The following is a 15,994-nucleotide window of genomic DNA, read 5'->3' as shown; positions in this document are numbered from 1 at the left end:
ATTTGCGCTGTATTATGTGGCGGAGAGTGGGATTTCCGTTCTGCTTGGCTGGAGACGTTTTCCCCTTGTTACTGGAGAACGCGTCTGCGTATGTGGCTTTCCGCGAATTCGCGCAGGCGGCCTTTGAGAGGCGGATGACCTCGGTGGTTGGTAGATGAAGTAGATCTGGTTGGTTGGTTGAAGGGTGTTGTTGGGAGTTTGATTTGGTGCGTATTTTTCGAGTTTGTGTTGGGTGTGTGCGAGTGTGTGTGTGATTTTATTTGATTTATTTATTTGTAATTGTGTGATGGTTGTTGATGATTTGTTGTTGTTGTTGTTGTTGTTGTTGTTGTTGTTGTTGTTGTTGTTGTTGTTGTTGTTGTTGTTGTTGTTGTTGTTGTTGTGTTGTGTTGTGTTGTTGTTGTTGTTGTTGAGATTCTCTGTGCCTGTTGGCTTTGTTGCTTTGTTGGCCGGGACTTGTGAGTGTTGAGAGCTCATTTTGTGGTCGTTTGGTTGAACGGAGGAGTGTATACGTGGGGCGGGTATGAGCTAGCGCTCGGGGACCGCCCCTAAAAATAAAAATAAAAAAAAAAAAAAATAAAAAAGAAATAATGGTTTATAGCAAAGTATGAGCTAGTTGCCTCCTTCCACAACACCTAATTGGTAGTCGGACGGTTAAGCCACGCCTGAAAAAATAGGCGATTACTTTACTTTACTTTACACTCAGAATTGATGAAGCCCAAAGTGCAAATTAGCTCTTTGGAGTAGACTCCAGAAAAAAAAGAAGGATGAAAAAGAGGTAGACCAAAATTAAACTTAGGGAAAAGGTTTACCTGGAGAAGTACCTGCAGAGAGAAGGAGATTGAGGGAGATTATAAGAAGTGGATGGGGTTCCTGAAAGAGGAAATCTAAAGATTATCAGTTTGGCCATAGGAAAAATCTAGTGCAAAAAAAAAAATCAGCTGATTTAAACAAACCTGTTTTGGAGATTAAGCTATAAATAATAAAATACGCGCATATGCTTGTATAGCTATGGCGGCTGTCCTAATTGGGGGCGGTTGGTGGTTTTTTCCTTTTGTGTTTGTCATGTAGATGTTGCTCTCGGTAAGGCACAAAGAGGTGGCACGTGTCCACTACTCCAATTAGGAGCGCAGAGTTGAAGGAAAAGAATATCGCTCTATGGGATTATTTTTGCTTCCAGACAATACGAGTACGAAGGGTACAAGTATTCCCTCTTCATGTAAGTTTTTGCTTGTCGAGTTGGTGAAGAGCCTGAAAAGGAGGGGAATATCATTTTTCTTTTTATGACGTAGTCTATATTACGTCATAATACTGAAGTATTGCGAGAGAGCGTAGACATGCAGGCAGCATGTCATTTCTTTTGCTTTAATAATGTAAATTATAAAAATAAAATTGGCTATTTTTTCAGGCGGGCTTTCAATTAAGTGTCGTGGACGGAGGCGATTAGCAAACATACTTTACTGTAAATTTCTTTTATTAACCATTAAATAAAATCCAAGGCCTACAGATCGGGAGTCGAACCCACTAAACCAACAATACATCTTAGCATTGCGGGTCTAGTCTCTTAACCGCCTAACATACTTTACTATGCATTTCTCATATTAACCATTAAATAAAATCCAAGGCCTACAGATCGGGAATCGAACCCACTAAACCAACAATACATCTTAGCATTGCGGGTAGTCTCTTAACCGTTCGGTTATCGTGGCGCCTTAAATGACGCCATCGTGGCGAAATTTTTTAGAAATTAGAGCTTTAAAAAGTATTTTATTTGAATTTAGTTACTTTAAATAAAATATTTGGACAATATTTGCTCTCTTCAACTTCCTGTAAAGCGTTCACATAAAGCGAGACTTTTTTTTTATTGTAAATGGGCCAAAAAAAAAAGGCGTCACAAATCTATCATCACTTCCTACTTCTCCTGCCATCATCAAGCAGGATGATCAAGACAGGAAAGAAGTGCTAGCAATAAACCTCTTACATTCCAGATACTGTCCAATCTTTGCTTTCCAAAGTTGTCGATTTTAGAGACGTCTGGAATATCTCCAGTTTTACCATACCATACTAAGAAATGCTAATAACCAAGAAGTTGATGAGCAAAGAAGAAGAGGCACTTTTTTTTTGAGGGGGGGACTCCGAAGATCTCGGAAACGGACAGAAAATTTGGACGTAATCACAATACTTTCTCTAACGTCTTTAGAGTAAGTGAAAATAAAAGACAAGAAATAAGAGAAATAGTTTTAATTAAATTTATCTAATACTAGAATTCTTTTTTAGCCTGAAGCAGTAGAAGAATTCAGCTTTTAAGTAGCTGAATAAACTGAAAATAAAGTATAAGAAGGGGTTTTGCAGAGACGCCACTTGAAGAAAAATAAATCAGTTTAAAAAGCAATAAAATAAACATAAAACTCACATAAAAAGCACCATTAAATGGAGTGTTAAAACAAACAGACTCCAAAGCAGAAGAAGAAGAAGAAGGAGAGAGATGATAAACTGAGAGACAGACGGATGGCTGTTGAAGAACAGCAAGAACGAAAGGAATAGCAAAAAAAACGACGACGATGAGGAAGAAGTGTGTGGAGTATCATAACATTATATGGACGCGGTATTCCCTTTTTTTTATGTATATATATATATATATTTATATATAACTGTTGGCAATAAAAAGGTAGGGGTACAGGCTAGGTAGCCCCAGACATGCAACCCAATTCTGGATGTATGCAATAAACTAGAGCAGGTTGTTAAAGTGCACTAGAAGGAATGTCTTACAGTATGGGGAGTTAATTCAAGTTTTAGGAGCTAATCATTCACCGCAAGATTTCAACACCACCATTGCTTCTCCACACGCGTCTCTCTCTAATATTGCTTCAGTTCACAAGAAACAAATTAAGAAAGAAAGAAAGAAAGAAAAAAAAACTTCGAAACTAATTATCCTTTCTACGATTCTCGAGAATTCTAATTAATTACATTTTTTTTTTTAAAATACTTTTAAACCATTCTAGGGAGCTCTAGGGAAGTAAATATGTTAGGCGGTTAAGAGACTAGACCCGCAATGCTAAGATGTATTGTTGGTTTAATGGGTTCGATTCCCCGGTCTTAGGCCTTGGATTTTATTTAATGGTTAATATGAGAAATTTATAGTAAAGTATGTTAGGCGGTTAAGAGACTAGACCCGCAATGCTAAGATGTATTGTTGGTTTAATGGGTTCGATTCCCCTGTGTCTAGGCCTTGGATTCTATTTAATGGTTAATATGAGAAATTTAAAGTAAAGTATGTTAGGCGGTTAAGAGACTAGACCCGCAATGCTAAGATGTATTGTTGGTTTAATGGGTTCGATTCCTCTGTGTCTAGGCCTTGGATTTTATTTAATGGTTAATAGGAGAAATTTAAAGTAAAGTATGTTAGGCGGTTAAGAGACTAGACCCGCAATGCTAAGATGTATTGTTGGTTTAATGGGTTCGATTCCCCTGTGTCTAGGCCTTGGATTCTATTTAATGGTTAATATGAGAAATTTAAAGTAAAGTATGTTAGGCGGTTAAGAGACTAGACCCGCAATGCTAAGATGTATTGTTGGTTTAATGGGTTCGATTCCCCTGTGTCTAGGCCTTGGATTTTATTTAATGGTTAATATGAGAAATTAAAAGTAAAGTATGTTAGGCGGTTAAGAGACTAGACCCGCAATGCTAAGATGTATTGTTGGTTTAATGGGTTCGATTCCCCTGTGTCTAGGCCTTGGATTTTATTTAATGGTTAATATGAGAAATTTAAAGTAAAGTATGTTAGGCGGTTAAGAGACTAGACCCGTAATGCTAAGGTGTATTGTTGGTTTAATGGGTTCGATTCCCCTGTGTCTAGGCCTTGGATTTTATTTAATGGTTAATATGAGAAATTTAAAGTAAAGTATGTTAGGCGGTTAAGAGACTAGACCCGCAATGCTAAGATGTATTGTTGGTTTAATGGGTTCGATTCCCCTGTGTCTAGGCCTTGGATTTTATTTAATGGTTAATATGAGAAATTTAAAGTAAAGTATGTTAGGCGGTTAAGAGACTAGACCCGCAATGCTAAGATGTATTGTTGGATTAGTGGATTCGATTCCCCGGTGTCTAGGCCTTGGATTTTATTTAATGGTTAATATGAGAAATTTATAGTAAAGTAAATTTTCTAGTCGCCTCCGTCCAAGACACCTAATTTGGTAGTTTGACGTAAAGCCCGCCTGCAAAACTAGGCAATTACTTTACTTTACTTTTTTAATAGGATGAACAGAAATTTACTTTTTTACTTTACTTGAAAATATAATTTAAATTAGTTTAATCAGTAATTTATTTCGTATTAATTTGTATTTATATAAATCATAAAAAGAAAGATGAAGAAAACAACAAAAATTATACAATAAATTTATTAAAGATTCTATCACAAATTATCTTCTTAAAATAAATTAACTCTTTTTAGTCTAGTATAAAAAGAAAATACTAAGAAAAAAAAATGCGATGAAAATTCAAAACGGAAATATGAAAAATGAACTCACGATGCAATGATAAAACGAAAAACTGGAATTTACCTTGGGTAACTGCCTTATAGATAGTCCATTGACGAAATATAAGGCCTTGGTTTAATATTACTAAAATTATTAAGCAGTGAAATCAACTGGTTATTAAAAATTATAATTTGAATGTTATTAAAACTAGCGTACCTTAAAAGAAATAGTAGAAATGGACTTCCTTTAGGTGGACCAGGAGTCTTAGAAGATGGTGATGGCAGCGCGTGTGTTTTCGATTGGTTACAAATATTACGTAGATAGAAAAAAAAACTGGGAGATTGCTACAAGAAAGTCACAACTTGATGTACAAGAAGAAGAAGAAGAAAAAATTATGGACTTTGGTAAAATCAAAGTTCAACCTATGGTGGTTATACGACGTGCTGTTAACATTATTATATTCCCACTAACTAGGGGGCAGGAACTTGCCGCTGGATAATACGCTTGCGCCGCCGCCTCTCCATTACTTCTGCAGTGCCGTCTCCGCCTCCGATATAAGGCGCAAGCGCCATATTCTACACCCTCAACATGATAGAAGAAGCTGAAGATATCTCTATCCTTCCTTCTTGATCGTTTCCTCTCTTTTTCAATACACACACGAACAAATCCTGTATTCTTTTCGCTTTCAATAGTTTTCTCGAAGTATCCATGAGACTTGACTGACTGTCGGCCTGTCTGTCTGTACATGATGATTACATGAAATTTAACCAGAAGATTGTTGACAAAAATCCGATTCACCATCCGGATTACAGTTAATCGATTCCATTAATATCGAAAGCATTACAGTTAGCACACACATTTGTATACTTCCTTTAGCCTAAAAAAAAAAAAAAAACTGTTTAGATCTTTGAGCGTAAAATTGATAGAAAAATAACTGAGGCTGATCATGAAAGCAGAATAGGAACGAAGTAGCGTAAGTCAACGGAAGGAAATTCTACAGAATGCAGAAATTGTAATCATAAGGAGGGGATGCTATGAAAGTGTAGGAGGGCGAAAATCAGGTCTGAACAACACTAGCTGGTCCAGCCTTGTGTAAGGGATGATCTACAATCTACGGCCCAATCAACGCAGTTCAAGCTACCCGCAAGTTCACTCGTCTTCAAAAGATGAGCAGCTGATGAACAGTGGTGGGGCAGCTAAACTAGAGGTAAACTCTTACAGAACATACCAAAGAAATGCCTATTCTTAAAAAAAAGATGCCAGTTTATTCTATAGATTGTAGCAACCCTAATTTCAGACGATACACTTCCAGCTTTTATCGCAGACCAACAAAGCCGAGGTTAAGTAACAGCGTCTCCAGTGAAGGTCTTCCTGATTCTCTTATCTTCCTGTTCAAGATCATGGCTCCCATTTATGCATTTTTTTTTTTTTTTTTAACACCAACATTGAGAATTAGGTTTAACAAAGTTTTCATTAAGTTTTCTGGTTCAGTTGGATGGCAGAACGTTCTCTATAAGTAAGGAAGGCTTAGCAGGAAAGAGGAAGATAAGTAAGGAGCTGACCATGAATAAGGATAGAAGGAAACCTACTAAGAGAAAATGAAAATAATAAAAAAATAAGGGATTAACTCTGTGCGTAGAGTATACGGGATTCTTACGCAGAAATCCAGGGTTCAAATCCAGCTGCTGATCCTTAGACTATCTTTTCCAGGAGCATCCTACAGTTTTGGTGATGGACGGTGCTGTCGGTAACGAGAGAACACTCAACTGGAGGCTAGCAGTGCACTGGGAAACTACGCTTTTTTTTTTTGGTATAAATCTGTATGTGCATTTATGTGTTTTGTAAATAAAAGCATTTATTCACTCATAAACCTAGACTTGAAGTAAATATCGTAAATATGATAAAAATTGAAAAAATGACAATGATTGTTGAATAAGCCCTTAAAAATTTATCACTGGTTGCTCGAGATCACCCTTAAAACTCTTGATATTCAGCTGCCTTCAGGGCTGCAACACAATACCAGAAAAAAAGAGTAATTTATCATGTGAGTATACCACGAACAAATCATTTCTTTAATTATATTAAACCAAAAAAAAATTGAAAAAAAGAAAATAATGTACCGTCCGACAGTAACAGCTGGTTAACAAAAATAGAATAAAAAATAATTATCAACATTGTGTAAAGATTGTATCGTTAACTGGGTCCCAAACCCTTGAACAATTAACTAGATAATTGTCAAATAAAGGGGTGTCTCGCAGAAGACTTTTTTTTATTCTTGTCGAGCAGGTGGGACAAACCAAGATCCATAATAAAGCAGTTTGGTGCCTGTGTAGATGGATGGATTGTTATGTAGAAAAAGATTTAATTTTCATACATTGGCTAGTCTGTGTGTTCGTTATGTTGGCAACCCTCTTGTTCCATCCTGGGGTATCTCTTTAAAAAAAAAAAAAAAAAAAAACACAGAAGGGGTAGAAGGTTATACACACAGATATATAACCTAACTAGCAATAATACCCACTAACAAAGGCGATACATCTATCTGATAAAGGTAGGTTAGGTACAAGAAGATATAACTTTAGAAATAGCAAAGTTATCTTTTTGAAGTGACTTCCTATCCCTTATTTCCCCTTTTGTGCTGTCACATTTTACAAATCTATTTGTGCGTGCGTGTGTGTGTGTGTGTTAGTGTACATACAAGAGGAGGAGAGGGGGGGACCAGTAATGATTTTACCGCCTCCACTGTCAACTGAGATTGGCGCGGCAATACTAACAGCAAGGAGGTGGAACCCAGAAGGGAAGGTTGAGAGGGTTTCCAGTTGGGGGAAAACACCCTACAGTCATCCCCTGGGGAGAGGGATGTCACGCCGAGCCATCCTCATTCCCTCATCCCCCCCATTATCACAGGTTGTCATGGTTACCAGCCATCTCCTCCACAACCAAACATTCAACCACCATGACATCTGATACTACCTCTGCGCAATCATGAATGCTGTTTATACATTAATAATTTGCTAGTATGGGAATTATCAATATTCAGATCAACAAATACGTGTAGATTTGAAAACTTAATTGCGTCTTTATTTGGTATGCAATAGGGCTCTCGGCTTCTATACGGAAAATACAGCCTAATAAATAACACATCACTCAAGGCTCAAGATTCGAAACTGTCACTTCCAACCCTGTTCTGCATGAACGAGTCAAAAAATAATTCCCTCAAATGTTGAATCTTCGAGTGAGCGAATGATAATGTTGAGCTGGAGTTTTTCCCTAAGGGGTTTGCTAAAACCCAAATAGTTGCCCATATCAGCTATCTCTGTAGCCCGAAAGTGTATTAAGCGAGTGTTAAGGATGTCAATGTTAGTGTTGTCCATTTTTGTTTGACTGGGGGACACCCGCAGGGACGCCAAGATCCCCTGAAGAAGTGGCTAGTCCACTTCCTCCCTACGGTAAAGTGGTGATGAGCTATAGTTTGCCTGTGGGTTAGCTAAAACCCAAATAGTTGTCCATATATCAGCTATTACTCGGCAGGCCCTAAGTGTATTATGTTGAGTGTTAAGGATGTCAATGTTAGTGTTGTTAGACTGGGGATACCCTCAGGGACGCCAAGATCCCCTGAAGAAGTGGCTAGTCCACTTCCTCCCTACGGTAGAGTGGTGGTGAGCTGGAGTTTGCCTGTGGGTTAGCTAAAACCCAAATAGTTGCCCATATCAGCTGTCTAAAAAATAAAATAAGAAACGAAGTAGTTCTAAGAGTAAGTTTCAGTTGTCACCGGGAGTATCATTTTGTTCAGTGTCTATAAGTGGTTTTGTTTTGTTCAGTGTCTATAAGTGATTTTGTTTTATTCAGTGTCTATAAGTGATTTTGTTTTGTTCAGTGTCTATAAGTGATTTTGTTTTGTTCAGTGTCTATAAGTGATTTTGTTTTGTTCAGTGTCTATAAGTGATTTTGTTCAGCCAACCTAACTCAAAATATCGACTTTTTTTTTTAGGATTCCGGAAGTTCTTAAAGCGTTCATTTGTGGTTAAAGCTCGAAACCAAAAATTACATACTTACAAACCAAGTTACCCAGAACCAATTCCGCCTTACCCAAAAAGCAAAAAAAAAAAAAAATTAACATTTTAATAATTCAAAGAAATAGAAATGGCAATCCAAAATGGGCGACATTCTTCATTGATTAACTTGTCACAGAGTAAAACAAATAATTGTTTGCTGACGTGAAGGAGAAATTTATAATTGGCCTACAGAAGATAGCAAAAACAAAATGGAAGGAGACTGTTTGGCGCAAAAAAATAAACAATGACAACAGTAGACTGACTGACGGATGTATGTACACGTAACCACACTTTTCCACAATCTCTTTGTTTTGTTTTGTATTATCGGTAAAAGACAAAAGTTCAAAAAATACCTACACCAGCCTTTCCCTCTCACTTTACTATTTCTCACATACAAAAGAAACCGCCTTTGCACTGAGCAAAATGCCTAACCGTCAAAGAAGTGAACCGTCAAAGAAGTAAACCCAGGAGTTAGGACCAGATGTTGGAAGATTGTGGAAATGGTAGTGAATAGAGGAGGTTAGCGAAGTACAAGTGGTTCGTTCGCCTCCTCTACTTCAGGGTTTTCTCCCAAGAGTTGGTCTTGTTCGACACAGAAGAGTGGCTCGTTGTAGAAACATGTCTGGCCCATGTACTTCCACTCATACACTCACAGACGACAATGATGGTGATGATGGTGATGATGTTGATGAGAGGAAGGAAAGGGGGGTCGCAGAAGAGAGAGGTATACGATGTCTCTGTGATTCTAACTTTTAAATCTTCACTGTCACCAAGATAGAAAGTACAGCCTGTCTTTTACTCTATCCAGACATAGATTGACAATGATCTGGACAACGCATTTCAACTTTTTCTTTTTAATTTAATCTAGCAAAGTAAGCTTACAGAATGTATGAACAGTTTTAAAATATAACAAAAAGTAATTGTGAAAAATCTTAAAATTAAATTTGTTATAACCACATTGTAACTATACAAAATTTTCTCCCAACTGTGACCTCGTCTATACCCAAAAATGTAGTTGACTTTCTAGTTTTTATATGCAGCCTCTGTGTGGTCCAAATACTTGTCGCACCAACTACGAGAAATTACAAAGAATCCAAAATAAATGCTTAAGTCTAGTTAGGTCATATCCCCAGGTGGACACCCATAGATTATATACATGTAGCACTTGATGTTGCCAGCGAGTCTACATTTATCTACAATGCTATGGAAAACTTTGTAACTTCCTTTACATAATATATTATAGTCCCTCCCCTCATGCAAAGAGTATTGTAAGACTATAACTTAAGTTTTCTAAGTTATAAAAAATACAAGCACAAAAGGCTAAAGCATATCTTGCTTTAATTAACTGTATACGTATAGTAAGGTTTTTTAAAGTTTCTTTGCCTTAGTATAAGTTTGGACGATTTGCCAATGTAAATATTAAGGTGAGCAGTTAGAGGCGAGACCTGCAAAGCTAATATGTATGCATTGTGGTACTGGGTTCGATTCCCCGGTGGATTTTATTTAATGGTTAATAAAAGAAATTTACAGTAAAGTATGTTTGCTAGTCACCTCCGTCCACGACACCTAATTTGGTAGTTGGACGTTAAGCCCCGCCTAAAAAAATAGGCGATTACTTTACTTTACTTTATAAACACTACAGCCTGAAACCTCATTTTGTATGATTTGTATCTCTATTTTAAATTGTAAATAAACTTCTAATTTCAATTTAGTAAAGTATATGCTTTTCTGCTACCGCGAAAACATCTGCAGAATTGTGGACAGTGTTCTCTCTCTTGTTACAGAAAAACTCTACTCCATCACTGGATAGTGGAGCTCGAGTAAGAAGCTGTTAAGCAGAAAAAAAAAATCTAAGGACCAGCGGCTGGATTCGAACCCGTGAACTCCACGTAGAAATCCAGTTGACGCTAATTCCTTTTCCCCCTCCTAATAATGTGTTAATCCGCTACATTTTATTTTTTGTGTAAACTACACCCGCACTATAACCTAATTAAACGGTATTACCTTAGCCGTGAATGTTTACGCTATTACCAGAAGGAATTATTACGGTTTTAACCGTCTTCTAACAACCCAAGTTTATATCGACGCGAATAAAAAAATAGAACAAAACTAAAATGGAAAAACATGCAAAATTATTCTAAAGTACATCTCTCTAATAGTTCCCTCCTTCACCTAATTAGTACCATTTCAAACGTAACTACGTAATTATGACGACAAAATTAATGTTAACTCTCATTAGACATCAATTAAGCTAAAATACCCACATAGTGGGTTTTTGGCAGCTTAGAGAAACATAGACTTAGTTAGGAAGTAGATAGTTCTTAGCAATTAATACCAAAGTTAAAACTAGCGTGAAGTACATTCGTTAGGATAGTTGATGTGTGTGTGTGTGTATGTGATATAGGGGCCCTTAGACAATAAGTACCAAACAGGAAACTGAATTAAAACTGTCCGGTAGGACAGTTGTATAAGGGTTGATCGTCAAAAACTGCACGAAAAAGCGTAACGTTGAAAAACACCCAACTTTGACAATTTTTTTCTCTTTTTCTATAAAAGATAAAATTCCCAAATTTTCTTTAAAATATAGGGCAAACCCTCCTTTATAGCTGTAATTTTTTTGCAACCACCCAGATCTAATAGGTTTCGAGAAAAAAGTTGCTGAAAATGAGCAAAAACGGCTTTTTCAAAAAATGTTCTTGTTCTTGTTCTTGTTGTTGTTGTTGTTGTTGTTCTTCTTCTTCTTGTTACCTTTTTTGTAAACAACGTAGCGCCTAAACGCGTGAACCGATTTTCATGAATGAGGTGTCATTCGATTCGGAATTTTATGTAGATGTGCCTTTTGAGGGTCTCGATCCTGTACATCGAATGGGAGAGGAGTTAGCCCCCTTTATGTAAGGCCCCCTCCAAAATTATTATTACTAATTACTCTGTAAATCTTAGCCCGATTTTGATAAAATTTGGTAGGATGATAGGGTTAGGGCTCCCCTACGTAACATTAAAGCGGCAATCAGCTCTTACACTTGTTAAGGGGAAGTATAGGAATCGTTTCAAATTATCGACACGTGAACCGATTTTCATGAATGAAATGTCATTCGAATCGAAATTTTGTACAGATTTGCACTATAAAGGTCTCGACGCCGTGCCTCATAAGGAGGGGAGTTTGCCCCACCCAAATAAGGCCCTTTCTAAAACTATTATTACCAATATTTCTATAACGCTTAGTCCGATTTTGATAAAATTCAGCTCGAATAAGTGGTTAAAGCTCCTCTACATTGCTGATGCTCTTGCACCTACTAAGAGGAAGTACTGCAATCGTTTAAATTATCAATGAGTGAACCGATTTAAATCAATGAATTGTCGTTCGATTAAAAAATCTTTGCCTCTTTGCCTAGAAGTACTGCAATCGCAGTTTATTTTTCTTACTCCTCTTAAAAGGAAGTAATGAAATCGCAGTTTAATTTTGCTATTTACGCACAAATACCTTCCTATTTTATTCAAAACGCTTTTTCAAAAAAAGTTGTTACTGAGGATGGTTTGGGGGACCTTAACGATAATCATTCTTTAAAAAGATCTCTCTAGTGGTAGTTACGGTTCCGACTTACCATCTTATCAGGTTATAATGATAGAATTGCTTATTCCAAATTTAAAAAATTCTGTAAAGCAGATATGTAACTTTGTAAAATAGACAAAAAGGAAAATCTATCCAAAAGGTACAAAAATCTCTTTAACAAAAACTTACAGTTTAAAATGTTAAGTATAAGGGTTGATTAAACGCCAAAAGGTACACAAATCAGCAAGCACCCAACATTTCATTAATTCTTCATTAATATTTAAGTAATTTTACTGCATTAATTTTCATTAATATTTTTTAGAATTTATTAGATGTCACAGACCCTTATGCTGGCCACTTCATTTATATTTTTTTGTTATAATTATGATAAATCACACATATGTACATGCATGTTAAAGTAGAAAAAGACAAAGTTAGAGTAGGCTACTGTCTTGAATTCGTCTTACCGAAATATTCGTGAGCACAAATAACACACAGTTAATAACAAGTAGATTATTCAACAACAATTATTGATTTCTCAATTGTAATTTAATTTAGTCCCCCTAATTTTACTTATAGTAAAATACTGGAATAATTAGCTGTCCTAAAAATATACATATCTTATTTACTTTATATTACATATTACATTTTTTTTTATAAAAAAAAGTTTTGAATTTTTTAGCCTCATAATTTTTTTTTATTTTTTATAACGTTTTTCTTTTTAACCTGTATTTAATAGTTTGATTATTATAAATAACTAGATATTACAGTCAATCTACAGTGCTACTTGAACAAATATTTTGTAGACGAAAATGGCCAGCATAAGGGTCTGTGACATCTAATAAATTCTAAAAAATATTAATGAAAATTAATGCAGTAAAATTACTTAAATATTAATGAAGAATTAATGAAATGTTGGGTGCTTGCTGATTTGTGTACCTTTTGGCGTTTAATCAACCCTTATACTTAACATTTTAAACTGTAAGTTTTTGTTAAAGAGTACTTAAAAGAGGTACTGTTGCCAATTATCTGGGCCCTTAATGCAGCAGGTAATATAATTGTTTCGACATTAACGGCGGATAGTTATGCAAATTTTCAGTTCCTAATAATTTGATGCTGAAGACTCGTTTAGAAAATATTGTGGCATATGGGCTCAATTAAAACTATAGTACCGGTAATGTTGTTTACTTTTCTTCTGACTTTAGTTAATAAAAGATATCTGTACTTCTTTGAGACAAAAGACAGCAAGAGATATTTTCTGCAAAGTATGAAAATGCAATGGTCTTTTGTTCATTATTAAGTTATCAGTGTCTTAAGATGTGGAATTAAGGTCAAAGATATTTTATTTTTTTTTTTTTTTTTTTTTTTTTTTTTTTTTTTTTTTTTTTTTTTTTTTTTGGCATTGGCTTTCGCCATACAGCCAGCATCGTCTAGGTGCTTATCACTAGAATATCACTCACTCTCCATTCTTACTTATAGATACATTCGCTTCACACATTCATCATTCTACTATATACCGCTATTTACATAAACTACTGCTAATGGATGGAGCAGCACTCTGTGCTCCTACCATCCTTCTACGAGCTTAACCAAAATTAAAATCACGTAATCCTTCTCTAAGCATTTTCTTCCATTCATACTAATTCGGCTATCGCTTTTAAATACATTCATATTTCATTGCTAGCTCTGCTATCGACTTAAGCACATAAATGTTGGTGGAGAATATAATGTCTTCGTAGCGAAATGGTGCATCTAAATACCTGTATATATCGTCAAACATGCGTTTCCTTTCTACCACATAACGTGGACATATCATTATTACATGTTTGAAATCCTCCTCCTCATTGCAATCTACGCAAAGAGGAGAGGACCTTTTGTTGATCCTGTGTAGATACGATCCGCACACCGCGTGGTTCGCTCTCAGCCTGCTTATTGTCGTAACAACCCATTTATTAGTGACAGTTCCCTTAAACCATGGGTGTCTAGGTAACTGATCTGCCATAGTTTTATAGAATCTACCTTTATCACCATTATTGTAATCTGTCTGCCATTTTTGTAGTGCTGCTTTTGCAAGGTCAAAGATATGCGAAGGTTATATACACCAAGTCATCGTCTTAAGCTGGAAACATAGTGGAGCGGCGAGCAAAGCGGCGTAAACAAACGTATGGGTGCGCGCACAGTGGAGAGCAAAGCGAAGATAGAGCAACGCTATCTATAGAGAGAGTAGAGCAACGCGTTGTGTGACATGTTTGATTTCTTCGCTATCATCGCGCTCAATTTTCATAGGCTAAAATGGGATATTGCTGCATTTATTGGTGTAGTAGTTATTAAAGAAACCTCCTGTGGGACCAAAAGGATTTGTGTTGGATAAGAAATGGGTCAGCATTAATGGGGTTAACATTGGAAATTCGTCCTTTTTCTTGATTAACATGGCTTCAACACTGGGCTAGTATGCAATCAAATGTTGAAGTAGACATTCGAAAATACGCATGAAACTTGCCAGGATGCTTCCCCGAAGTTGTTGGTACAAGTGATGGAATTCACCAAGTTCATGTCTAGTCCTGTTTATACCATGAACACTGCAGCTCCAGCTTCTAAGCTGCTGTAAATACCAAATTTTCTAGGAAGAATTTTCGAATAGAAATAATTCCGCCATCTTGTCTCGTCGAAAGGAGAAACGCGACTAAACTCGGTCACTATGTGCTGGCGACTATTTGCTCGTTGTTCGTCGCTCTCTCTCTGATTTGAAGCAGCTATCATCGCCGCTTTGCTCGCCGCTCCACCATGTTTCCAGCCTTAGTCGGTAGTTCGAAGTTAAAGGACCTTTAAAACAACTTCTTCATTTACAAAACAATTCTTATTAGTGAAATGTCGCCGAAGATCATTTACCAACCTGAGCAACTAAACCCACCAAAAAAATAATCCTCCATAATGGAGAAAATCTCCTTGATGTTCCCAATATTTTTCTTTTTAACGATGGAATATGAGAAAGGTGAAATTGTTGAAAACGTGTGAAAAAGTTGATACTTTTAACACATTTATTCTTCTCTCTCTCTCTCTCTCTTCTTGGTCATATGGTAGGGGGGTGGAAGCAGAGCGAGGAAATGACCTGGGTGACCTTGCCCTTCCCTATGTTAACCCATATGTCAATAAAAGTGTGTGGTTTACCCTTAAATAGAAGAAAGTCCCAGGACCGCTGGCGCCTAAGATTCAAGGCACGTGGCCGGCAAGTCTATTCTGGTCAAAGAGAGAGGCTGATATTTATTCCCTTTTTTTCTTGGTCGGGTTGTCCGGGTAGCCAAAGGAGATTGGACACATGTGTGGCTCTACATGTACGTGTAGGTCATCTATCATCAAAAAAGGTTCTACTGTTTGACCGACCTGTAATCCTAGTTCAGAACGGAATGAAGAGGGAGAGACTAAAACCTAAGCTGAAAGGCCAGAAAATGTAAACAAAACATGTTTCAACATGTTGCTACTGGAAAAATTTAGTATGAATACTTACATGACTATTACCACAACACGTTTGATAATTAAATCTTCTTAATACTACTTGAACATGTCAGCGATCAAAAGATTTGATTTCACAGAAAGTACCAGTGGAAGATTGGGCTCTTAGAACAGAAAGCAGCGAGAGAACAATACATCAGAGTGACCGGAAACTCCGCCATCGACATGTTGACCAAAATAAAGAAGGTAGGACAGCAAAATATTGCTCTAAACAGGAAGAGAATGATGCCATTTAAGAATTGGACCAAGTTTAGTAAACAATCTTAGGAACCGTTTCGCGAGAAAATTTTAAAAATACTGGCCTCAAAAAAGTATAAGTAGTTCGGGAAAGTGTTGTATTTTGGTTGACCGATTTTTTTCATCAGGGTAGAATCGTCTAGTGCAGCCTTTCCCCAACCTGTGGTACG

General features: G+C 36.6%; 1 protein-coding gene across 2 annotated transcripts in view; it reads right to left on the bottom strand.

The window, feature by feature from the left end:
• Positions 1-5,144, bottom strand: part of LOC141450066 (LIM/homeobox protein Lhx9-like) — an 81,540-nt gene extending 76,396 nt beyond the window's left edge. The window contains exon 1 of one of the 2 annotated variants that reach the window (XM_074120103.1): positions 4,692-5,144. The gene's annotated coding sequence lies outside the window, so the exon portion shown is untranslated. The remainder of the gene's footprint in view (positions 1-4,691) is intronic. The other variant, XM_074120102.1, reaches the window with a different exon arrangement.
• Between the last annotated feature and the right edge of the window lie 10,850 nt (positions 5,145-15,994).

This window comes from Rhodnius prolixus, unplaced genomic scaffold (assembly GCF_049639745.1).
Source record: "Rhodnius prolixus isolate KJV_2025 unplaced genomic scaffold, Rpr scaffold_2, whole genome shotgun sequence".
Taxonomy (NCBI): Eukaryota; Metazoa; Arthropoda; class Insecta; order Hemiptera; family Reduviidae; genus Rhodnius; species Rhodnius prolixus.
This window is presented reverse-complemented; position numbering and strand designations above follow the sequence as displayed.